Source organism: Mesoplodon mirus, assembly GCF_964341445.2.
Source record: "Mesoplodon mirus genome assembly, chromosome: 14".
NCBI lineage: Eukaryota > Metazoa > Chordata > Mammalia > Artiodactyla > Ziphiidae > Mesoplodon > Mesoplodon mirus.
Window position 1 is genome coordinate 51,373,707 of NC_138990.1, and position 26,816 is coordinate 51,400,522.

General features: G+C 41.5%; 1 long non-coding RNA gene across 1 annotated transcript in view; it reads left to right on the plus strand.

The window, feature by feature from the left end:
• Positions 1–21,883: 21,883 nt before the first annotated feature.
• LOC309815238 overlaps positions 21,884–26,816 on the plus strand; it is a 1,174,291-nt gene continuing 1,169,358 nt past the window's right edge. Inside the window, exon 1 of the long non-coding RNA XR_014295820.1 lies at positions 21,884–22,673. This is a non-coding gene — a long non-coding RNA (uncharacterized lncRNA). The remainder of the gene's footprint in view (positions 22,674–26,816) is intronic.

The following is a 26,816-nucleotide window of genomic DNA, read 5'->3' on the forward strand; positions in this document are numbered from 1 at the left end:
CTCACTGTTGGCATAGCTACTCTTGCAGCAGCCAGTAGTGGGTTGCCAGGGGTTTCTGTATGAAGCCCATCTACCTCCTTCCTAGCTTTATCCAGCAGCACTCTACATTCTCCTGAAGGGAAGAGGGTACTGAATACATTTTGAACATCTGCCCAGGCTGGGTTGTGTGTTGCAACAACAACAACAACAAAAAAAAAAGAGAAAAGATTTTACATTCTCTTTGGGCCACCTAAGTTGTCATACTGTTTTTAATTAAATAAATCCATAAATGTGAAGTTGAAAACAGGGAGTGGACCCAGATCAATCCCACCAGCTGCCCAGTCTCAGCATTCATAACCCCAATGGGGACTTGACTTAATGGATATCGTCCCACCTGAGTTAGGGTAGCTCCCTGGCCAAACTGAGTACCCTGGCTGGTGTGAGAGGGGGAGACCATTCGTATTTCTCCATCCTTAAAGACAAGGGGTGGGTTGGTGGGCAGGGCAAGCCTGAGGCTGTGGCTCAGGCGCTGGCAGCAAAGGAGCAGTGGCAGCATCATGTAAAGGTGTAGGGAGAGCAGTCAGTGTTCAACTGAATTAATAGCAAGTCATCCTCCTTTTCATTAGAATCAAGCCAAACAGGTTTCTTTGCCTTTCCTTCCTATTGGAACAATCATTTTATTTGCACAGGTTTATTCTGTTACAATAAACACAAGACTCTACATAAGGTATTACATCCCATTTTTCTTCCCATTTACAAAATAAGTCTAGTTGAAACACTGTATTGTAATTTAAGGATTAATTTTCAGACCATTTTGCTCCAGAATCTAAACGATATGGTTGCCGTACAGTGTTGCCAAAAAATACCATCTTTTTCTTTTCCCCAAATTCATAACTGAAAGTTCCCCAATTTTGGAGAATGCAGCCTAGAGGGCTGCAAAAGGGAAGAGAATTAATGTTTCCCATTTTGAAGGGGATTTTCTTTCAGGGGGTCGCAGTAATGAAATCTTCCTGAGGGTCCTTGCTACAGTCACCAAGAAGCTCAGTCTCCAGTAGCCACTTCTTAATAATAAAAGACACTCAGACATAAATGGACATGTCCAAACAGACCAAAACAAAACCAAAAAACAGAGCCGCAGGCCATTAACACAGATGGTGAGTACCTCAGCAGCTGTAACCTTTTATACTGTCTGCCAAAATCCCGCCAGGTGGGCCTCCAACCCACCATCTGGTCAGAATTGCAAAGACCACCTAGGCACAGGTGTGTTTCTTTGTCAAGGTTACTCACCCAAAAGACGTCTTCCAAACCCAAACCCCAAAACAACTTGTTTCTCCGCTGCAAAACTAAACAAAGCGTTGAAGGTCGGCAGCACCCACCAGAGAAATCCAGGGACAGTCCCAGAACTAACAGATGAGGCAGGTGCTCGGACTTGTCCACAGGCTCTCAGTACCTGCAAGGGACCAGTGAGCCATGGGCAAAAGGTCCATCTAGACTTCTTTCATGGGCTTGCCTTCGCTGAATACGTTACCGACCCACGTTCATTTTGCCTGATCCACAGCAGTCCAAAACACTGAGATGCTGAGATTTGCAGCAAAGAAAGGATGTATTTGCAAGGCAACCAAGCAAGGAGACTGCAGAACAACTCTCAAATATGTCTCCCCAAAGGCAAGGGGCTTAGGGTATTTGTGGGATGAAGAATAAAGGCACAGGGAGCAGTGATTGTAAAAAGGTACGATAGGGCTTCCCTTGTGGCGCAGTGGTTGAGAGTCTGCTTGCCGATGCGGGGGACATGGGTTCGTGCCCCGGTCCGGGAGGATCTCACATGCCGCGGAGCGGCTGGGCCCGTGAGCCATGGCCGCTGAGCCTGCGCGTCCGGAGCCTGTGCTCCGCAATGGGAAAGGCCACAACAGTGAGAGGCCCGCGTACTGCAAAAGAAAAAAAAAAAAAAAAGGGTACGATAATCATCACTCTGTGCCAGTGTCATGAAGCTACCGGCATCTGCACATTCAAAAGGTCACCAGGTGGACACACATCCAGCTGAAGGATCGGTGGTCCCATCCAGTTTTAACCAGCTCAGCTGAACTACACACAGCTGATGCAGTTTCTTGAGAACAATTTGGAAAAACATCTTATTGTTTAGGCTACATGCCACTTGGAGGACATGCAAGTCTTTTGTAGGAACAATTAAAATGACCTTGATTAGTAAAGGCAGGTTACAGGTGAAGTGGATTTAACTAATGATTACCCTTGGTTTCAGTCCTGGCATATTTTGATCATTCCTTAATCTTGAGTGAAGAGGGGCAATGACCACTCTGGCTACTTCTTGTTGATAAGGAGTGCAGACTTAACAATGGTTAGCACTCATTGGAAAACCTTTTGTTCCTGGTTTCAAGTTAACATTTTGCATAATTAGAATTTTTATACCTTAACAGTCTTGGTACAGCATTTAAGAGCACAATTTATAACTAAAAACCAAAATAAGAGGATGAGATGTATAGATAACCCATTTCTTAATAGCCCCTGAAGAATAGGTCTAATCTCTTGGAGAATCCAGGAAACTAGTCCTAAAAATCCGTCTGGATCCAGTACTTCCGGGAATACTTGTTGTAGCCATGTAGCCTGTTGCCTAATTTTGTCTATATGGGTTTCTCTTTCAACAGAGCATTAATATATTCACAACAAGAGGTATTAGCAATAGCACAAATCCCACCCTGTCCTGCCAGTACAACATCTACAGCTATATGGTTATCTAGGACTACTTTGGCTTACGAGTCCATTTCCTTCCATAGGCTAGTCATAGATAAGGCACTTTCATTGGCTTATTCCCTGTAGGGTAGCTGAAAGGTTTCTACTCATGTGCTCATGTGATCCAACTCCCCACCAGGGTGAAAGTGCTCTACTGAATATGTACCAAAACCTATCTTCTTGATATCCAGGGAAATAGGTGGTCTTTTTTATTCTAGAGAACAATTTTAAAGAACTGTCCAATGTTGGGTCTCATTTGGATTGTGGATAGAAAAGGGAGTGACTAAGTATCCCAATAAAAAAATACCACCTATGCACCAGATGTTGAGGCACTCACAGGCCCAAGACTGATCATCAAAACTGCAGACAAAGATGTACCATGAGGGGGTACCCAGAATGCCAGACGAATTGTTAAAACCTAAGCTCTTATTTTTAGAATTTTGTCTAGGACATGGTCAAGCCAGGGATAGGTGTAAGGCTACAACCAGAAGGGATCGTTTAATTTGCAAATCAGCAGAGGTGTGGGTGGCCCTTGAGAGTATGTTTTACCTTTTTGCATATTAGAGTGTCTCGATCACTATCAGTTTGGCTGAAACACTTAGGTGTTAAATATGAAAGGGACATAAGCTGCGAAAAAAAGTACAGTTTCTACGGCATTTTGACGAAGTAGAACTTTGACAGAGGTAGATGCCAGGGTCATTTCATTTTTAATCTGAGGATATGAGGAGAAGACCCAATTTTGGCCTAGTCAAGAAAAAGCAGGAGGCAAGAAATTCTCTGATTAACCTAACCTGGTATGTTATATCTGAGGGCTTTCTATCATAAATCACAGTGAAGTTAGGGACAGTCAAGAAGCTGATCACAGCACAACCAAAAGGGCAACAAGATCAAATACAGAAAAAAGTTCTGGATGACTTAGCCAACAGCTAGGGAGATTAGCTGCTTTGACCAAAGTTTGAGAAATCCTAATCACTGAATTGTCTTTCCAAGCCTGGGAGGTTGGAAACAAAAAAGAAAGCATTAACAAAAAAGAACAGTCATTCTGGTAACATAACAAATTATTTAGATTGCTTTCTAAAGAGTTTTACTTTACCAAAGTCACCACTGCAGCAATCCCCTTCACCTCTATTTCTTTCGAGACTTCTTCCTGGAAAGCATTTAAGAGCATTAGGGCTTCACTTTTCCACTCAGGAAAGCCAGTATCAGGGGTGCAAAATCAGCCAAGGTTTGGTTGATCTCAATCCTGGTTCCCTTCTGCAGTGTGGTTTCCCTTTCTTGTTGCGTTCCTGGAGATAGGATGGGTGTCTCCGTTATCTCTGCAGGACTGGCTAAACTTGAGTGTGATGGATCCATGGCTTAATTCCCTTCATCTTCACCAAGAATGGATCACGAGTAGCACTTCGGAATGTCCAGTTCAGCAAGGATGAAGCTGGTTTTCTGGATGTTTATTCTTCCAAGATTTCAGCAGGACCCAGTTTCTAGGACAGAAGTGGCAGAGGGGAACATCTGTGGGAAACATTAACCTTCTAGAAGCAAACTTATTTATATCAGAGTAGCTCCCAATAATTGTACATACTTGACAGTGTCTAGTTCCTTACTTCGAGTTCCTTCCAGATCTCCTAAACCATTTCTGGAACATAGAAGTGTCTCCCATACAACATTTCGTATGGGCTCAATTGGAGCCTGCTTTTATGGGCTACCCTCACTTGAAGCAGGGCAACTGGTAAAGCCTTATTCCAGGATTAGTCTGACAAATGTTAGCTACAGTATTTTTTTTTTTTTTTTTTTTTTTTTTTTTTTTTTTTTCAGTATGTGGGCCTCTCACTGTTGTGGCCTCTCCCGTTGCGGAGCACAGGCTCCGGACGCACAGGCCCAGCGGCCATGGCTCACGGGCCCAGCCGCTCCGCGGCATGTGGGATCTTCCCAGACCGGGGCACGAACCCGTTTCCCCTGCATCGGCAGGCAGACTCTCAACCACTGCGCCACCAGGGAAGCCCAGCTACAGTATTTTTAAGAGTACGATTCATCTTTTTCATTTTTTCCGGTAGATTGGGGTCACAAAGAAGCATGTAATTTCCGATGAAGGCTCCTGATACTTGAGTTATTCTTGCTATGAAGACACCCTCCACTGTCACTCTGAATGGGTACAGGTAACCCAAACCTTGGAATTATTTCCTTCAGTAGAGTGTTAATAACCTCACAAGCTTTTTCAAACCAGCAAGGAAATGCTTCTACCCCAACAAGCAAAAGCATCCACAAATACTGGTAAATACCCAAGGTTTCTAGTGGCTCCTGGCATCACACTGACATCAACCTGACAGTCTGCCTGAGTCCAGCACCTAGAGTCTGAACTCCTTTGACAATTGGCGGTGGCCCAGTTTTAGGATTATTTTTAGCACATACGATGCATATCTGTATCACCTTTTGAATTGTCCTTTGCATATTTGGTCCTATAACGAACTTCTGAATCCACTGGAGGGTGGCGTCTCTACCATAGTGGTACTCTGGTGTACGTAGTTTACTACATCTTCCATAAGCTATTTGCATATGAGGACCTTGCCTCATCTATTATAAATCCACCCTTCCTTGTGTACCTATAGTCAGCATCCTGAGAATGGCCAGGACTCCAATCAAATCCACATTCATTGGTACTACCTAGGTCTTCAGGAGAATACTCTGGATAGCATCTTGTCAAATTCACATCAGGGATCTATGTGTTTTTGTCCTGGCTGCTAGCTTTACCACTTGATCTGCTAGATTCTTTCCTCAAGCAGTCAATTTCTGATGTCCTGGACAGTGAACAATAGCAATTCTTTTGGCTCCATGAAAGCTTCTAGTAAGTTTAAAATTTCTTTGACATGTTTAATTTCCTTCTTCTCTGCAGTTTACAGCTCTCTTTCTCCAAATGGCCCCATGGGCATGGACCACCAAGAATGCATATTTGGAATCAGTGAAAATAATTACTTTTATCCTTACCTAGATAGAGGGATCTCATCAGGGCTATAAGCTCCACCTTTTGTATGGAGGTACCTGGTGGAACAGCTTCTGCTTCCAGTGTCTTTTGATGAGTCACTACCATCTACCCAGACTTGTGTCATCCCTGGTCCATAAAGCTTCTCCATCTGTGGACATCTCAAGGTCTGGAAAAGGGCCCTTCAATGGCCAGTCTGTCAGGTCAGAATGGCTGGAATAGATCTGTTCAATTATCTGAATACAATCATGCATAGGCAATTTAGTATTCATCGGGCGTAAAGTGGTAGGATTCAAGATAAAGACTGCTTTCAGAGTAACAGTAGGATTATCCAATAATATAAGCCTAGTATTTTCTCAATCTTCCTGAAGTTAACCTATATCCTCTCTTCTGTTCTAGTGCGGGAGCCCGGGGAGGGAGTACACAGTAAGGAGAGTACACAGGCAGACTGGCCTTCCCTTAGTGACTCTATCTACTGGCTTTGAGAAATATGCAACAGGTCTCCTTATGCTGCCCAGGTTCTGACTTAGAACTCCAAGGATGACTCCTTGTGTCTCATAAATAAGTCAGAAAGCTTTCTGATATCTGGAGGACCTAAAACCAGGGCACTTTTTCTTTGATAACCTGGAATTCCTTATGGAATTCCCCCAGTCCAGTTAAGAGCTTCACAAAGGGGTTTTGCTATGAATCCAAAGTGGGGTATCCAAATTCAGCAGAACCCAGTCATTCCCAGGAATCCCCATAATTGTCTCTTGGTAGTGGGAACTGCAACCCTAGCTAGAACTTCCCTTCTGTCAGGGAGCAAGTTTCTGTCCTTGTGAAAGTTCTGACAATGAAAACAATCAATAAAAGATGTATAATAGTAATAGAAGAGTTTTATTTGAGCCAAACTGAGGACTATAGCCTGGGAGGTAGCCTCTCAGATAACTCTGAGGAACTGCTCTGGAGAAGCATGGTTCTTTTCAGCACTATTTTATATCTTATCAGAGCAAAGAATATCAAACAAGTCAAGGATACCTTCCTTCAACCTTCAAAAAAAAACAAAAAACAAAAAACCCCAGCATGTACACATCAAGTCAGTATGCACTTGGCACTGAGCAGGGAGTCTAATCATTGAAGGAATACCAGCATTGGCATCCCAGGAAGGGAGGCATTTTAATCTTTATTTTTTTAACTTATGGTCAATGAACCCTTTTCTTTATTAATTAAAGCAGGTGTATAATGTTTGATAGGCTACAAATAGGCTGTTTTAGTTAGTATAAAATTCAAATTAAATCATGTATAAGCCAAAATGACTTCCCCATTCCTCACTATGTGAAAATATCTTCTATCACTTCCCTCTTTTGAACATAAGTCTTTCAATAGAAAGCACTGATGATCAAAATATTTGTTCTTCACTGCCAGGGTGGTTGCCACCTTCCCTGGGTTCTTCATGGTCCTCAGTGCTAGGCCTTTTTTTATTGGTTTACATATATATATATATATATATATATATATATATATTTATTTATTTATTTATATTTATATATTTATATATATATATTATATATACACACACATACATATAGGGAGAGGGAGAGAGAGAGAGAGAAAGAGATTGGCCTACTTATCCACGTTGGGATGGGTGGGGGTGGGAACTAATCAGGTACACTGAACAAGCACAGAGGTATGCTAATGGGGATATTTTGTAGGATATACATTTTATCAATTACACTGATTGTCACACAAACATTGTATATATGCTTTTAGCAGTAGGCTTAAAGCAAGCAGTGATCTATGTTGTGAGTAGTTTGATGGCTAGGAAAATAATACATACTGTGACAATGATAACTGTCTACAAAGCAAAGTGGAAAAGATTGTCTATTGTTCCTTGATCAGGAACAAGAAAAGGATGTCCACTCTTGCCACTTTTATTCAACATAGTTTTGGAAGTCCTAGCCATGGCAATCAGAGAAGAAATAAAAGGGATCCAAACTGGAAAAGGAGTAGTAAAATTGTCACTGTTTGCAGATGACATGATAATGTACATTGAAATTCTAAAGATGCTGCCAGAAAACTACTAGAGCTCATCAGTGAATTCGGTAAATTTGCAGGATACAAAATTAATACACAAAAATAGATAGCTAGTGGGAAGCAGCCACATAGCACAGGGAGATCAGCTCAGTGCTTTGTGATCACCTAGAGGGGTGGGATAGGGAGGGTGGGAAGGAGGGAGACGCAAGAGAGAAGAGATATGGGAACATATGTATATGTATAACTGATACACTTTGTTATAAAGCAGAAACTAACACACCATTGTAAAGCAATTATACTCCAATAAAGATGTTAAGGGCCTCCCTGGTGGCGCAGTGGTTGGGAGTCCGCCTGCCGATGCAGGGGATACGGGTTCGTGCCCCGGTCCGGGAGGATCCCATATGCCGCGGAGCGGCTGGGCCCGTGAGCCATGGCCGCTGAGCCTGCGCGTCCGGAGCCTGTGCTCCGCAACGGGAGAGGCCACAACAGTGAGAGGCCCGCATACCGCAAAAAAAAAAAAAAAGATGTTAAAAAAATTAATACACAGAAATCTGTTGCATTCCTATACACTAACAAAAGATAAGAAAGATAAATTAAGGAAACAATCCCAGGTACCACCACATCAAAAAGAATAAAATACCTAGGAATAAAATTACCTAATGAGGCAAAAGGCCTGTACTCTGAAAACTACAAGATGCTGATGAAAGAAATCAAAGACAACACAAACAGATGGAAAGATATATTGTATCATGTTCTTGGATTGGAAGGATCAATGTTGTCAAAATGACTATATTACCCAGGATAATCTACAGATTCAATGCAACACCTATCAAGTTACCAATGGCATTTTTTGCAGATCTAGAACAAAAAAGTCTTAAAATTTGTATGGAAACACAAAAGACCTTGGATAGCCAAACAATCCTGAGAAAGAAAAACAGAGCTGGAGGAATCAGGCTCCCCGACTTCAGACTATACTATAAAGCTACAGTAATCAAAACAGTATGGGAGTGGCACAAAGACAGACATAGATGAATGGAACAGGACAGAAGGCCCAGAAATAAACCCATGCACCTAAGGTCAATTAATCTATGACAAAGAAGGCAAGAATATACAACGGAGAAAAGATAGTCTCTTCAATAACTAGTACTGGGAAAACTGGACAGCTACATGTAAAAGAATGAAATTAGAACATTTTCTAACACCGTACATGAAAATAAACTCAAAATGGATTAAAAACCTAAATGTAAGACTGGATACTATAAAACTCTTAGAGGAAAACATAGGCAGAACATTCTGACATAAATTGCAGCAATATCTTCTTGGATCCACCTCCTAGACTAATGAAAATAAAAACAAAAATAAACAAATGGGACCTAATTAAACATAAAAGCTTTTGCACAGCAAAGGAAACCATAAACAAAACAAAAATACAACCCACAGAATGGGAGAAAACATTTACAAACGATGTGACCAACAAGGGATTAATCTTCAATTTTATAAGCAGTTCATGCAGTTCACTATCAAAAAATAAACAACCCAATCAAAAAATGGGCAGATCTAAATAGACATTTCTCTATAGAAGACAGATGGCCAAAAGGCACATGAAAAGATGCCCAGCATCACTAATTTTTAGAGAAATGCAAATCAAAACTGCAATGACTTATCACCTCACACCAGTCAGAATGGCCATCATCAGAAAGTCTACAAACCATAAATGCTTGAGAGGGTGTGGAGACAAGAGAACCCTCCTACACTGTTTGTAGGAAAGTAAATCCATACAATCATTAGGGAGAATGTATGGAGGTTCCTTAAAAAACTAAAAATAGAGCTACCATATGATCTAGCAATCCCACTCCTGGGCGTATATCTGGAGAAAACCATACTTTGAAAAGAGCCATTCACCCCAATGTTCATTGCAGCACTATTTACAATAGCCAAGACATGGAAGCAACTTCAATGTTCATCAACAGAGGAATGGAAAAAGAAGATGTGGTACATATATACAATGGAATATTACTCGGCCATAAAAAATGAAATAATGTCATTTGTGACAACATGGATGGACCTAGAGGTTATCATACTAAGTGAATTAAGTCAAAGACAAATATCATATGATATCACTTATATAAGAAAGCTAAAAAAAATGATACTAATAAACTTATTTACAAAACAGAAACAGACTCAGAAAACAAACTTATGGTTACCAAAGGGGAAAGGTGGGGGGCAGGAGGGATAAATTAGGAGGTTGGGATTAATATATACACAATATTATATATAAGAGAGATAATCAACAAAGACCTACTGTATAGCACAGAGAACTCTACTCAAAACTCTAATAACCTATATGGGAAAAGAATATGAAAAAGATTTAGTTATATATTTATAACTAAAAGATTTAGTTATATATATATAACTAAAAGATTTAGTTATATATGTATATATATACATGTGTAGATATATATATATATAAAACAAAATCACTTTGCTGTACACCTGAAACTAACACAACATTAGTTGTGTTAAATCAACTATACTCCAATATAAAATAAAAACTGAAAAAAAAGACTGTCTATTCCTGATGGAAGCCAATTGAACAGATCATTTTATAAAGAAGTTTTTTTGTTTTTTACATTTTGCAGCCCATTGCACCTTTTGCAAAAGTTTTTCTAGGCGCGTCTCAACTTCTCCAGGGGTACTGATTAAAAGTGCAACAAATAGTCTGAGCGATAGCACAAATGACTCCTTGTTTAGCCAGTAGAAAATCTAAGGCAACCCTGGTATCTATTATTACTTGGGCTAAGGAATTTAAGGATATCTGTTGTGTTGCAATGCTTTTTGTAATCTTTTCGGCTATTTGACCAATGGTGGCTGACAGATTTCTGATCATCTGTTTGCATGTATTCATTCATTAAGAACCAAGATCCCCAAAGCATTTTGCCACCTGTTTGTATCCTGTTAACATGGATCTCTCAACTCTGCAATGAGGAGAAAAAAGAAGTTTATCTATTTCCTTATGTACAGACAATGGAGTAACATAATGTCCCAATAAACATCATCATTGTATTTGCACAGCTATTAAAAACATGTATATGCCCATCCTTGGAAAGGTGGATCAACTCCAATATCACATATGAAGGCAAAACCTGGGGGAGCACAAACGATTCCTCCTAGAATGCTCTCATTGATAGCCTCATTACTTGGAAGCTTCATCAACACAATATTCAACTATGGATCTCTTCTGTTGTAGTGTTTCCAAAAGTCTTTTGCATGGTATTTAACATATGGGAGTTGCTGGCTTAATTTACTCTTTTTTCCCGTTAAGACATTTTTCCATTAAATAAGGGACAGAGAGAGGGGCTCCTGGGGTAAGTTGTGGTTGGTCTCTAATGACTAAGGATAGTATCAGACAAAGAATGGACCTATTAATATGTTGAAGAATTTGAACCTGAGAGGTTAGGCCAGAGGGAGGTTGGTCTGGGTAAGTGGTAATGTTAGGAATATCTGAAGAGTCAGTAATAGGCATTATAAGGGTTCTATCCCAGTAGCTATACTTTGTGACAACTTCACAAAAGAATTTTCTTTCTGTCCTGAATATTGGGACAAAAGTGAAAACAATAATTTTCAATTTTCATAAGGAGACAAATATTTGGTAAACAGTTCAACTGAGCTAATAGGGTGGGTCTTACAGGCCTGGTCCAGATCCTTGAGTGAGCTGTCTACCACTGTTGTCATCTTCTTGTCCTGGCTTGATGGTTGTTTTAAGATGAGTTTGAGTTTCACAATTCTCTCTATAGGCCAGTCCAGTGCAGAGGCTCTTTTGAAGTGAGAAGTATGAATTCAGGAGTCAATTCCCTTCAGTTTCATTGTGCATGAGCTAGTTAGGAGTACCTGATAAGGGTTCTTCCATCTAGGTTAGAGAGAGCCCTTTAAATGATGTCTTTTTCAGTTTCCATGATCTCCTGATTATAAGTCACAGGGCATCTGATCTTCATCCAAAGGTAGATTATGAGATCAGCTTCAGAAACAAACTTAGAATATCCTTTTAATAATTCAATTAAACTTTACAATAATGTAACATAGTAACGAGGAGCCTTCTAGGAAGCGAGTTTAAGGTAGAAAATACCAAACCTCAAAGATAGTAACACTAGAAATATCTACAAAGGTGTATTGTTGAAATTTCTCTCTAAAATTACCCTTATTTCTATCTAATAGTCAAATTAAGACTAATTTGTTTGCAAAATAAATCTGGCTTCAATAAATTTGGTCTGATTATTTACATAAGGGTAATTGATCATATAGGTTCCTTTAAATTGGCTTTCCTGGAACTTTTCCTAAGGAAACTCAAATTGAACTTTTAAAAAAAGGTCTCTCGGGCTTCCCTGAAGCCCGCCTGCCGATGCAGGGGACACGGGTTCGTGCCCCGGTCCGCGAAGATCCCACAGGTTGCAGAGCGGATGGGCCCGTGAGCCATGGCCGCTGAGCCTGCGCGTCTGGAGCCTGTGCTCCGCAATGGGAGAGGCCACAGGAGAGACCCGCATACCGGAAAAAAAAAAAAAAAAAGTCTCTCAAGACCAGGAAAGCCATGCCATTAAATTCTGCCTGCAATACCTACAGATTTAGGTGGAGATTTAGGTGGATTCCTCTCTTCTTGAGGTTCTTGCACCTGTCAAAAAGTGCCCTTTCTTATTTACCTGGAAAGGCTGTTGGGAAGCTAAGAGTTTCCAAATTCTGGAAGGATCAGGTATAAAGATAAATGCTTCAATTCTATTTATAAATGTATAACTTATTAAATTGCTGCAAGTCATAATTAGCTTAAAGGGAAAGAGTTCCCTTATATCTGTAAAGCAAAGATTAAAGGCCAGTAATATGTCAGAAAAAAAGTCATAAAAATTATCCTATTTATCATTTCATTCAATTCCATGAAACTAATTCTTTTTCTGTTTGAGTCCAGTTTCTCCATTAGTTCTGTCGACCTTGCCTGGTGACTGAGGGTGATAGTGACAGTGATAATTTCAAGAAGTTTGTGAGGTTTTTGTTAAGGCTTGTATGATTTGTCCAGTGAACTGGGTGCCTTGATCATTAGAGACTGAGTAAAGTACCCCAAGTGGAAAACATATCTAACAGTTTGTCATTGTGAGGGCATCAGCCTTGCAGCAAGGGAAGGCTTTAATCCATCATACAAAAAAATGGGGTTTGCCAGGGAGCTAGAAAGAGCTATGTGGCTGCCTTGGGTTTCCTGTAGCACTGATTGCTTAATTCACAGCTATTGATTCCCCATCTTAGTTTCTCTGATTTAGGAGCAGACTGTTGCCATGTTACAGGGACATTAAGATAGAAAAAGTCCGACAATGAGGGGTTAATTTTTTGCAGGAGCAGAATGAACTTTATACATGCCATAATCTTGACAGATTCTGTTGCTGTTGCCTTTGCATGTAAGTCAGCTGGGCATTTCCCTGATACTTGTGTTCAGGCCCTTTAGTGTGACCCTCAGTTTTGATACCAGGTAACACTTTATATCAGGACACATAAGACTTCCAGGAATTTCACATAATTTCTCGAGCACTTATAGTACATACTGTACTGGCACTGAAAGGCTTAATATTACCTTTTGACAATGCTTCCCATGTAATTTAACATACCAAATAAGACTCATTAATCTCTGAGATGCTTCAGGACCAAAAAAAAAGTCACTTTCTTTTCCCTTAAAGTGCATTTCCATTCTTCATACCCTTTGCTGAAAACACACATCTTATTTTCCTAGTAAATGGAAATATTTCCCTTATTATTTCTAGTAGCTTAAAATTACATGTAATTTTAACCCTTAAAAAAACCTTAATCTCTAGCAAAACCCAAGAAACAAGAAATTGTAAATTGTTTTTCATACTAGCGTTTCCTGATTGGCAAACTTATGAACATATTCCATAACCTCTAGAAACATACATTTTCTCAGAACAGAATTTCTTTTCTCAGTGTGGTACAAGACATGAGCCCAGTTAAGCCCAAACATCTTTAGTTTCTCTGCAATAAGACAAAGTAGGACAACTTAGCCTTGCTTAGCCATTGATTTGTCAGTATTTTATCTTAATTAGAAATGATCTGAATCTTCAGTGAATTCCCATCATCTAACTTAATCTAGCAAACACTAAAGTTTCAAGTTACCAAAAGTCTGGAGAAACGATTTTTAACTAGGCATACCATAAAACATAACCATTCTTAAAGAGTTTACCTAAGAACTTTTATCCCATTTAACTCTATTACTTATGAAAATATCACACCAATTTCTTGTTGACAAATTTATGAGCTTATAGACATTTTAGTAAACCTAGGTACAATAAAAGTATTGTACTTAATGTTGATGACTCTAAAGACATATCTGCATTAAACAACTTGAACTTGTTTTTCGTTAAAGATAATCCTAGATCACATGATCCCTTAAAAATTTGGGTTAGTTTTTTGTTATATTTAGAAATACTTGATTTGTAAGCGCTTACTTTTAAGTCAATTCAATAGAGCTCTTTCATAAGTTAACAACATCATCCAGAGGTAAAAACATTTATAACAGATATACATAAATCCAGAGAGACAGATCTCAGTTTTCCTGCTTGAGTTTTAAAAGGCCTCTTTTCCTTTTTTCCCCCTTCAGTTTTAGGTTCTACTAGTTGAGTCAAGGTTATAGTCTCAGGCAATGTGGCCTGTGTTTACATTTCAAAGACTTAAAGAGTTAGGATTTCAAGCTTTCTCTGGAATACTTCTGTTCTCTCAGGAACAGAATTTTCAAAGTGTGTTTCATCAAGCCAGCTTTCATTAAATGTGCAGGCAAAAATGAGGTTTGGAATGTCAGAAGAGCTCTGCTCCAGCTGTTTTAGGGTTAGAAAAGTATTTTCAAGTATTGGCTCCATAACAATTATAGAAACCAGCTGGAGTTTCAGTGGGTGGCTGCCTATCCGGGAGCTGGTAAGCTTTAGAAACACAATTTCCCACTTTCTTTCAGTTCTGTTTTATTATATGGTACAAATCTTTCCAACTTTAAGCCACATTAAAAAAAAAAAAAAAAAAAAAGTCAGAGAGCCCGGAGGAAGATGGCGGAAGAGTAAGACGCGGAGATCACCTTCCTCCCCACAGATACATCAGAAATTCATATACACGTGGAACAACTCCTACAGAACACCTACTGGACGCTGACAGAAGACCTCAGACCCCCCAAAAGGCAAGAAACTCCCCACATACCTGGGTAGGGCAAAAGAAAAAAAAGAATAAACAGAGACAATAGGATAGGGACGGGACCTGCACCAGTGGGAGGGAGCCGTGAAGGAGGGAAGGTTTCTACACACTACAAGCCCCTTCGCGGGCGGAGACTGCAGGTGGCGGAGGGGGAAAGCTTCGGAGTAGCGGAGGAGAGCACAGCAACAGGGGTGTGGAGGGCAAAGCGGAGAGATTCCGGCACAGAGGATCGGTGCCCTTAGGCACTCACCAGCCCGAGAGGCTTGTCTACTCGGCCGATGTGGCGGGGGGGGCTGGGAGCTGAGGCTCGGGTATCGGCTTTCAGTCAGAGCGCAGGGAGAGGACTGGGGCTGGCGGCAGGAAGAGAGCCTGAAGGGGTTAGTGCACCACGGCTAGCCCGGAGGGAGTCCGGGGAAAGGGTCTGGAGCTGCTGAAGAGGCAAGAGACTTTTTTCCCTTTTGTTTCCTGGTGCGCGAGGAGAGGGCATTAAGAGGGCTGCTTGGGGAAGCGCCGGAGACAGGCGTGAGCCGCGGGTAAAGCGCAGACCTCGGAGACGGGCGTGGGCCACCGGCGCCGCCGACGCCGACGCCGACGCCGCGGCCCGCCGCCGCCGCCGCCGACGCCCGCCGACGCCGACGCCGCCCACCGCCGACGCCGACGCCCGCTGCCGCCGCCGCCGCCGCCGCCGCGGGGCCTGTGTGCGAGCGCGGGTCATGTCCGCCCCGCCTTCAGGGGGGCCTGTGCACCCCGCCACTGCCGGGGTCCCGAGACCCGGGGACGGCTTTCCCGGGAAAGCGCACGGAGCGCCACAGGCCGCTGCAACATCACATCAGCCTCTGCCGCCGCAGGCCCGCCCCACACTGCGCGCCCCTCCCTCCCCTCTGCCTGAGTGAGCCAGAGCCCCCGAATCAGCGGCTCCTTTAAACCCGTCCTGTCTGAGCGAAGAACGGACACCCTCCGGCGACCTACGCGCAGAGGCGGGGCCAGGTCCAAGGCTGAGACCCGGGAGCTGTGAGAGCAGAGACAGGGAAATCTCTCTGTGCAGCCTCGGAGGCAGCGGATTAAAGCTCCACGGTCCATTTGATGTGCCCTGCGTCTGTGGAGTGCATGAATGAACAGCGAATCATCCCAAATTGAGGAAGTGGACTTTGAGGACAAGATTTAAGACTGTCCCCCCTTTTCCTCTTTATACAACGAATTATTCCAAATTAAGGAGGTGGACTTAGAGAGCAAGATTTCAGACTTCTCGCCCCTTTCCTCTTTTTACAACGAATTATCCCCAAATTGAGGAGGTGGACTTGGAGAGCAAGATTTTTGATTTTTCCCCCTGCTCTCTTTTTGTGAATGTGTATGTGTAATCTTCTGTGTAAGATTCTCTCTGTATAGCTTTGCTTCCACCATATGTCCCAGGGTTCTATCGGTCCGTTTTTTTTTTGTTTTTTTTTTCAATAATTACTTTCTAATTTTAATAACGCTACTGTATTTCATACTTTATTCTATTTTACTTTACCTGCTCTTTCTTTTTTTCCTACCTTCCCTTCCTCCCTCCCTCCGCTCCTCCTTTCCTTCTTTTTCTTTCCTCCCTCCCTCCCACCCTTCTTCTTTCCACTTTTTTTCTTTCCTTCCTCCCTCCCTCCCTCCTGTCTTTCTTTCTTTCTTTCCTTCCTCCCTCCCTCCCTTCTTCCATTCACTCTTCCTTTTGCTTTTATTCCTCCCTCCCTCCCTCCTTTCTTTTTTTTTTTTTTTTTTTCTTTTTGTGGTATGCGGGCCTCTCACTGTTGTGGCCTCTCCCGTTGCGGAGCACAGGCTCCGGACGCGCAGGCCCAGCGGCCATGGCTCACGGGCCCAGACGCTCCGCGGCATATGGGATCCTCCCAGACCGGGGCACGAACCCGTATCCCCTGCATCGGCAGGCGGACTCTCAACCACTGCGCCACCAGGGAGGCCCCCTCCCTCGTTTCTTTCCTTCTCTCTTTCCATCCTTCCTCCCTCCCTCCCTCCTTTCTTTCTTTCTTTCTTCCTTCCTTCCTTTCTTCCCTTCTTCCTTTCTTTCCCTCTCTCTTTCTTTCTTCTACTAATTCTTTCTTTCTGCTTTTTCTCCCTGTTATTCTGAGCCAGGTGGATGAAAGGCTCTTGGTGCTGCAGCCAGGAGTCAGTGCTGTGCCTCTGAAGTGGGAGAGCCAACTTCAGGACACGGGTCCACAAGAGACCTCCCAGCTCCACATAATATCAAGCAGCGAAAATCTCCCAGAGATCTCCATCTCAACACCAGCACCCAGCTTCAGTCAACAACCAGCAAGCTACAGTGCTGGTCACCCTATGCCAAGCAACTAGCAAGGCAGGAACACAACCCCACCCATTAGCAGAGAGGCTACCTAAAAACATAATAAGGCCATAGGCACCCCAAAACACACCACCAGACGTGGACCTGTCCACCAGAAAGACAAGATCGAGCCTCAACCACCAGAACACAGGCATTAGTCCCCCCCACCAGGAAGCCTACACAACCTACTGAAACAACCTTAGCCACTGGGGTCAGACACCAAAAACAACGGGAACTACGAATCTGCAGCCTGCAAAAAGGAGACCCCAAACACAGTAACATAAGCAAAATGAGAAGACAGAAAAACACACAGCAGGTGAAGGAGCAAGATAAAAACCTACCAGACCTAACAAATGAAGAGGTAATAGGCAGTCTACCTGAAAAAGAATTCAGAATAATGATAGTAAAGCTGATCCAAGATTCTATTTCCAAGATCCATAATCTTGGAAATAGAATAGACAAAATGCAAGAAACAGTTAACAAGGACCTAGAAGAACTAAAGATGAATCAAGCATCGATTAAAAACGCAATAAATGAAATGAAAAATACTCTAGATGGGATCAATAGCAGAATAACTGAGGCAGAAGAACGGATAAGTGAGGTGGAAGATAAAAGAGTGGAAATGACTGATGCAGAGCAAAATAAAGAAAAAAGAATGAAAAGAACAGAGGACAGTCTCAGAGACCTCTGGGACAACATTAAACGCACCAACATTCGAATTATAGGGGTTCCAGAAGAAGAAGAGAAAAAAAAAGGGACTGAGAAAATATTTGAAGAGATTATAGTTGAAAACTTCCCCAATATGGGAAAGGAAATAGTTAATCAAGTCCAGGAGGCACAGAGAGTCCCATACAGAATAAATCCAAGGAAAAATACACCAAGACACATATTAATCAAACTGTCAAAAATTAAACACAAAGAAATCATATTAAAAGCAGCAAGGGAAAAACAACAAATAACACACAAGGGAATCCCCATCAGGTTAACAGCTGATCTCTCAGCAGAAACTCTACAAGCCAGAAGGGAGTGGCAGGACATAATTAAAGTGATGAAGGAGAGAAACCTGCAACCAAGATTACTCTACCCAGCAAGGATCTCATTCAGATTTGATGGAGAAATTAAAACCTTTACAGACAAGCAAAAGCTGAGAGAGTTCAGCACCACCAAACCAGCTTTACAACAAATGCTAAAGGAACTTCTCTAGGCAAGAAGGACAACAGAAGGAATATACCTACAATAACGAACCCAAAGCAATTAAGGAAATAGGAATAGGAACATACATATCAATAATTACCTTAAATGTAAATGGACTAAATGCTCCCACCAAAAGACACAGAGTGGCTGAATGGATACAAAAACAGGACCCATATATATGCTGTCTACAAGAGACCCACTTCAGACCTAGAGACACATACAGATTGAAAGTAAGGGGATGGAAAAAGATATTCCATGCAAATGGAAATCAAAAGAAAGCTGGAGTAGCAATTCTTATATCAGACAAAATAGACTTTAAAATAAAGACTATTAGAAGAGACAAAGAAGGACACTACATAATGATAAAGGGATCGATCCAAGAAGAAGATATAACAATTTAAATATTTATGCACCCAACGTAGGAGCACCTCAATACATAAGGCAAATACTAACAGCCATAAAAGGGGAAATCGACAGTAACACAATCATAGTAGGGGACTTCAACACCCCACTTTCACCAATGGACAGATAATCCAAAATGAAAATAAATAAGGAAACACAAGCTTTAAATGATACATTAAACAAGATGGACTTAGTTGATATTTATAGGACATTCCATCCAAAAACAACAGAATACACATTTTTCTCAAGTGCTCATGGAACATTCTCCAGGATAGATCATATCTTGGGTCACAAATCAAGCCTTGGTAAATTTAAGAAAATTGAAATTGTATCAAGTATCTTTTCCGACCACAATGCTATGAGACTAGACATCAATTACAGGAAAAGATCTGTAAAAAATACAAACACATGGAGGCTAAACAATACACTACTCAATAACGAAGTGATCACTGAAGAAATCAAAGAGGAAATTAAAAAATACCTAGAAACAAATGACAATGGAGACACGACCACCCAAAACCTATGGGACGCAGCAAAAGCAGTTCTAAGGGGGAAGTTTATAGCAATACAATCCCACCTTAAGAAACAGGAAACATTTCGAGTAAACAACCTGACCCTGCACCTAAAGCAATTAGAGAAAGAAGAACAAAAAACCCCCAAAGCTAGCAGAAGGAAATAAATCATAAAGATCAGATCAGAAATAAATGAAAAAGAAATGAAGGAAACGATAGCAAAGATCAACCAAACTAAAAGCTGGTTCTTTGAGAAGATAAACAAAATTGACAAACCATTAGCCAGACTCATCAAGAAAAGAAGGGAGAAGACTCAAATCAATAGAATTAGAAATGAAAAAGGAGAAGTAACAACTGACACTGCAGAAATACAAAAGATCATGAGAGATTACTATAAGCAACTCTATGCCAATAAAATGGACAACCTGGAAGAAATGGACAAATTCTTAGAAATGCACAACCTGCCAAGACTAACTCAGGAAGAAACAGAAAATATGAATAGACCAATCACAAGCACTGAAATTGAAACTGTGATTAAAAATCTGCCATCAAACAAAAGCCCAGGACCAGATGGCTTAACAGGCGAATTCTATCAAACATTTAGAGAAGAGCTAACACCCATCCTTCTCAAACTCTTCCAAACAATATCAGAGGAAGGAACACTCCCAAACTCATTCTACGAGGCCACCATCACCTTGATACCAAAACCAGGCAAGGATGTCACAAAGAAAGAAAACTACAGGCCAATATCACTGATGAACATAGATGCAAAAATCCTCAACAAAATACTAGCAAACAGAATCCAACAGCACATTAAAAGGATCATACACCATGATCAAGTGGGGTTTATTCCAGGAATGCAAGGATTCTTCAATATATGCAAATCAATCAATGTGATACACTATATTAACAAGTTGAAGGAGAAAAACCATATGATCATCTCAATAGATGCAGAGAAAGCTTTCGACAAAATTCAACACCCATTTATGATAAAAACCCTGCAGAAAGTAGGCATAGAGGGATCTTTCCTCAACATAATAAAGGCCATATATGACAAACCCACAGCCAACATTGTCCTCAATGGTGAAAAACTGAAACCATTTCCACTAAGATCAGGAACAAGACAAGGTTGCCCACTCTCACCACTCTTATTCAACATAGTTTTGGAAGTTTTAGCCACAGCAATCAGAGAAGAAAAGGAAATAAAAGGAATCCAAATTGGAAAAGAAGAAGTAAAGCTGTCACTGTTTGCAGATGACATGATACTATACATAGAGAATCCTAAAGATGCTACCAGAAAACTACTAGAGCTAATCAATGAATTTGGTAAAGTAGCAGGATACAAAATTAATGTACAGAAATCTCTGGCATTCCTGTACACTAATGATGAAAAATCTGAAAATGAAATCAAGAAAACACTCCCATTTACCATTGCAACAAAAAGAATAAAATATCTAGGAATAAACCTACCTAAGGAGACAAAAGACCTGTATGCAGAAAATTATAAGACACTGATGAAAGAAATTAAAGATGATACAAATAGATGGAGAGATATACCATGCTCCTGGATTGGAAGAATCAATATTGTGAAAATGACTCTACTACCCAAAGCAATCTACAGATTCAATGCAATCCCTATCAAACTACCACTGGCATTTTTCACAGAACTAGAACAAAAAATTTCAAAATTTGTTTGGAAAAACAAAAGACCCCGAATAGCCAAAGCAATCTTGAGAACGAAAAACGGAGCTGGAGGAATCAGGCTCCCTGACTTCAGACTATACTACAAAGCTACAGTAATTAAGACAGTGTGGTACTGGCATAAAAACAGAAAGATAGATCAGTGGATCCGGATAGAAAGCCCAGAGATAAACCCACGCACATATGGCCAACTTATCTTTGATAAAGGAGGCAGGAATGTACAGTGGAGAAAGGACAGCCTCTTCAATAAGTGGTGCTGGGAAAACTGGACAGGGACATGTAAAAGTTTGAGATTAGATCATTCCCTAACACCATACACAAAAATAAGCTCAAAATGGATTAAAGACTTAAATGTAAGGCCAGAAACTATCAAACTCTTAGGGGAAAACATAGGTAGAACACTCTATGACATAAATCACAGCAAGATCCTTTTGGACCCACCTCCTAGAGAAATGGAAATAAAAACACAGATAAACAAATGGGACCTAATGAAACTTCAAAGCTTTTGCACAGCAAAGGAAACCATAAACAAGACCAAAAGACAACCCTCAGAATGGGAGAAAATATTTGCAAATGAAGCAACTGACAAAGGATTAATCTCCAAAATTTATAAACAGCTCATGCAGCTCAATAGCAAAAAGACAAACAACCCAATCCAAAAATGGGCAGAAGACTTAAATAGGCATTTCTCCAAAGAAGATATACAGACTGCCAACAAACACATGAAAGAATGCTCAACATCATTAATCATTAGAGAAATGCAAATCAAAACTACAATGAGATATCATCTCACACCAGTCAGAATGGCCATCATCAAGAAATCTAGAAACAATAAATGCTGGAGAGGGTGTGGAGAAAAGGGAACACTCTTGCACTGCTGGTGGGAATGTGAATTGGTACAGCCACTATGGAGAACGGTATGGAGGTTCCTTAAAAAACTACAAATAGAACTACCATATGACCCAGCAATCCCACTACTGGGCATATACCCTGAGAAAACCATAATTCAAAAAGAGACATGTACCAAAATGTACATTGCAGCTCTATTCACAATAGCCCAGAGCTGGAAACAACCTAAGTGTCCATCATCGGATGAATGGATAAAGAAGATGTGGCACATATATACAATGGAATATTACTCAGCCATAAAAAGAAATGAAACTGGGCTATTTGTAATGAGGTGGATAGACCTAGAGTCTGTCATACAGAGTGAAGTAAGTCAGAAAGAGAAAGACAAATACCGTATGCTAACACATATATACGGAATTTAAAAAAAAAAAATGTCATGAAGAACCTAGGGGTAAAACGGGAATAAAGACACAGACCTACTTGAGAATGGACTTGAGGATATGGGGAGGGGGAAGGGTAAGCTGTGACAAAGCGAAAGAGAGGCATGGACATATATACACTACCAAACGTAAGGTAGATAGATAGTGGGAAGCAGCCGCAGAGCACAGGGAGATCAGCTCGGTGCTTTGTGACCGCCTGGAGGGGTGGGATGTGGAGGGTGGGAGGGAGGGAGATGCATGAGGGAAGGGATGTGGGAACAGATGTATATGTATGACTGATTCACTTTGTTATAAAGCAGAAACTAATTAAAAAAAAAAAAAAAGTCAGCCAACCCAGTTCACTCAGAGCTTCCCCCTGAGGCCTTGTCTCTTCTGTTAACTCTGGGAAACTGCTCTGGAGTAGCATGATTTCAGCAGTTTCGTATCTTGTTAGAACAAAGAACAAGTAAGTCAGGGATACAGTCAAGATTTAAAAAAACAAAACAAAAAGACCCAGCATGTACACAGTGAGTCAGTATGGCCTTGGCACCTGGGAAAGGAGTCTCATCAAAGGAGTCCCAGCACTGGCATCCCAGGAAGAGAGGCTTTTAATCTTTATTTTTAAACATGAACATTCTTTACTTCTGGTCAATACACCCTTTTCTTTAATAAGAAAAGCAGAGGCGGGAGATCAGGCCAAGATGTTGTCGACAGCCCCTGAGCTCACCAGAAACACAACTATGTGCAGAACAACCATCAATGCAAAAGACTGGAAGCTACTAGAAGAGATTTTCTACAACTGAAGACATAAAGAAGAAACCACAACAAGTGTAGGAGGGACGGACTTGCAATATAATCAAGTCTCATACTCCCAGGTGGGTGACCCACAGACTGGAGGATAATTATACTGCAGAGGTTCTCCAACAGGAGTGAGAGTTCCAAGCTCAACGTTGGGCTCCCCAGCCTAGGAGTCCTGCGCCAGGAAGATGAACCCCAAGAGCATTTGGCTTTGAAGGCCAAGGGGGCTTAATTTCAGGAGTCCCAAAGGGCTGGGGGAAATAGAGACTTCACTCTTAAAAGCATACACAGGGCTTCCCTGGTGGCGCAGTGGTTGAGAGTCCGCCTGCCGATGCAGGGGACACAGGTTTGTGCCCCGGTCCGGGAAGATCCCACATGCCACGGAGCGGCTGGGCCCGTGAGCCATGGCCGCTGAGCCTGCACGTCTGGAGCCTGTGCTCTGCAACGGGAGAGGCCACAACAGTGAGAGGCCCACGTACCACAAAAAAAAAAAAAAAAAAAAAAAAAGAAAGAAAATGCACACACAAAACCTCAGATGCTCTGGACCAAGGGCAAAGCAGTAATTTGATAGAAGCCTGGGCCAGACCTACCTGCTGGTCTTGGAGAGTCTCTCAGAAATGGGGCATGGCAGTGGCTCACCCTGGGTATATAGATCCTGGCCACAGCCATTCTTAGGAGCTCCTTCTACCATGTGGACCCTAGCACTGGCAGGTGCCACATGCAAAATCCTCCCTCTAACTCATTAGTGCCAAGACCTGGCCCCACCCAATAGCCTGTAGGTAGGCACCAATGCTGTGATACCTCAGGCCAAGCAACTAACTGGGTGGGGACACAGCCTCGCCCATTAGCAGACAGGCTGCCTAAAAGCTTCCTGAACCCACAGGCACATCTAGATGCAGCCCTACCCAGAGGTCCAGGACACAGTTCCACCCACCAACAGGCAGGCACTGGCCCTGCCTTCCAGGAAGCCTGCCTTAGCTTCTGGACAAGGCTCACCCACCAAGGAGCAGACACCAGATACAACAAAATCACAATCCTGCAGCCTACCAACCCAGCCTGCCCACAGAAGGCCAGACCCTGCCCCAGGAACAGCTAGGCCCTGGCCCTGCCCACCAGCAGGCCAGCACAAGATTTGGGACACCCTGGACCCCATATCCAACTGTGTCATAAATAAACCTCACCCACCTGCAATCTGACACCAGCTCTGGGATCCCTGGGCCCTGCAGCCAGACCCCAGGACACAGCTCTGCCTGCCAGTAGCCTGTCATTAATCCCAGGACCTGGCTTCACCCACCAGTGGGAGGGCAATGGCCCCTGAGTCTTCTGGACCCCGACTCCACCCACCAGTGAGCCAGCACTAGCCCCAGGGCCTCCTAGGGTTCTGTAGTCAGCCACCTAATGACCAGAACCTACAACCTGCAGCTGGCAGCCTCTGCAGAAAGCAGGGCCTGGCAACCAAATGGACTAGGGACCAACCAAGCCTACCAGACCACCCACATAGTCAGCCCACCACAACCAAAAGACCAACGCAGCCCTCAGAGAGGGAACCCCTACAGCATATAGCTTGAGTGACAAAAGGGGAGTGTGCTGCTGGGATGCATAGGACACCTCCTACAGAAGGCCACTTCTCCAAGGTCAGGAAATGTAACTAACCTACAGATACATAAAACTACAAACGGCAACTTAGACAAAACAAAGCAGCAGAGGAACATGTTTCAGACAAAGGAACAAGATAAAACCCCAGAAGAACTAAGTGAAGTGGAGATAAGCAATCTACCCAAGAAAGAGTTCAGGGTAATGATTGTAAAGAGGAGAAGAATGGATGCACAGAGCAAGGAATTAGAATTTTTAACAAAAGTTAGCAAATTAAAACATCAAGCACACTAATATTTGCATTATGGGGTCCCAGAGGAGAAGAGAGAGAGAAAGGGCCTGAGAACATATTTGAAGACATAATGGCTGAAAATATCCTTAAACTGGGAAAGGAAAAAAAAAATCATCCAAGTCCAAAAAGCACGGAGAGTCCCACACAGGATTAACCCAAAGAGGAACACACCAAGACACATTGTAATTCAAACGACAAAAATTAAAGATAAGGAGAGGATACCACAAGCATCAAGGGAAAGTAACATACAAATTAACTCCCATAAGGCTATCAGCTGATTTTTCAGCAGAAACTCTGCAGGTCAGAAGGGAATAACATGATATATTTAAAGTGATGAAAGGGAAAAGCCTACAACAAAGAATACTCTACCCAGCAAGGCTCTCATGCAGATTTGGTGGAGAAATCAAAAGCTTTACAGACAAGCAAAAGCTAAAAGAGTTCAGCACCACTAAACCAGCTTTACAAAGAGTGTTAAAAGGAACCTCTCTAGTTGGGGGGAAAAAAAGACCATAACTAGAAACAAAGTTACAAAATGAAAAAGCTCACTGGTAAAGGCAAACCTACAGTTAAGGTAGGAAATCATCCATGCACAAAGCTAGTAGGAAGGTTAGAAGACAAAAGTAGTAAAATCATCTATAACCACAATAAGCAGTTAACGGATACACAAAAAAATTAGCTGTAAAATATGGTATCACAAACAGTAATCATGAGTGGAGGAGAGTATGAATGCAGGATTTTAAAAAATGCATTTGAAATGAAGAGATCAGCAAATTAAAACAATTGTGTGTGTGTATATACACACACACACACACATATATATACACCTCATGGTAACCACAAACCAAAAATCTGTAGTATATACACACACACACACACACACACACAGGAATCCAAACATAACACTGAAGATAGTCATCAAATCACAAGAGAACAAAAGAAGGAAAATAAAAGACAAAACAAAAACAACCACAAAACGATTAACAAAATGGAAATAAGAACATACATATCAATAATTACCTTAAATGTAAATGGACTACATGCTCCAATCAAAAGAAATAGAATGACTGAATGGATACAAAAACAAGACCCATATTTATTCTGCCTACAAGAGACTCATTTCAGATGAAAAGACACACAGGGATTGAAAGTGAGGGGATGGAAAAAGGTATTTCATGCAAATGGAAATCAAAAGAAAGTCAGAGTAGCAATACTTATATCATACAAAAATTGACTTTAAAATAAATACTGTTACAAAAGACAAAGACACTACATAATGATCAAGGATTCAATCCAAGAAAAAATAACAACTGCAAATATATGTGCACTCAATACAGGAGCACCTAAATATGTAAGTCAAATATTAATGGGCATAAAAGGAGAAATTGACAGTAACACAATAGTACTAGGGGACTTTAAGCCCCCCACTTACATCAATGGACAGATCATCCAGACAGAAAAAAAATAAGGAATCACTGGCCTTAAATGACAGATTGGACTACACGTACTTGATATCTATATATACAGGGCATTCCATCCAAAAGCAGAAGACTACACATTCTTTTCAAGGGCACATGGAACATTCTCCAGGATAGCTTACATGCTAGGCCACAAAACAAGCCTCAGTAAGTTTGAAATCATAATCAACCATCTCTTCCAACCACAACACTATCAGACTAGAAATCAAATACAAGAAAAAAAACTGCAAAAAACCCCAAAACATGTGGAGGCTAAACTATATGACACTAAACAATCAATGGATCACTGAAGAAATCAAAGAGGAAATTAAAAATTACCTAGAGACAAA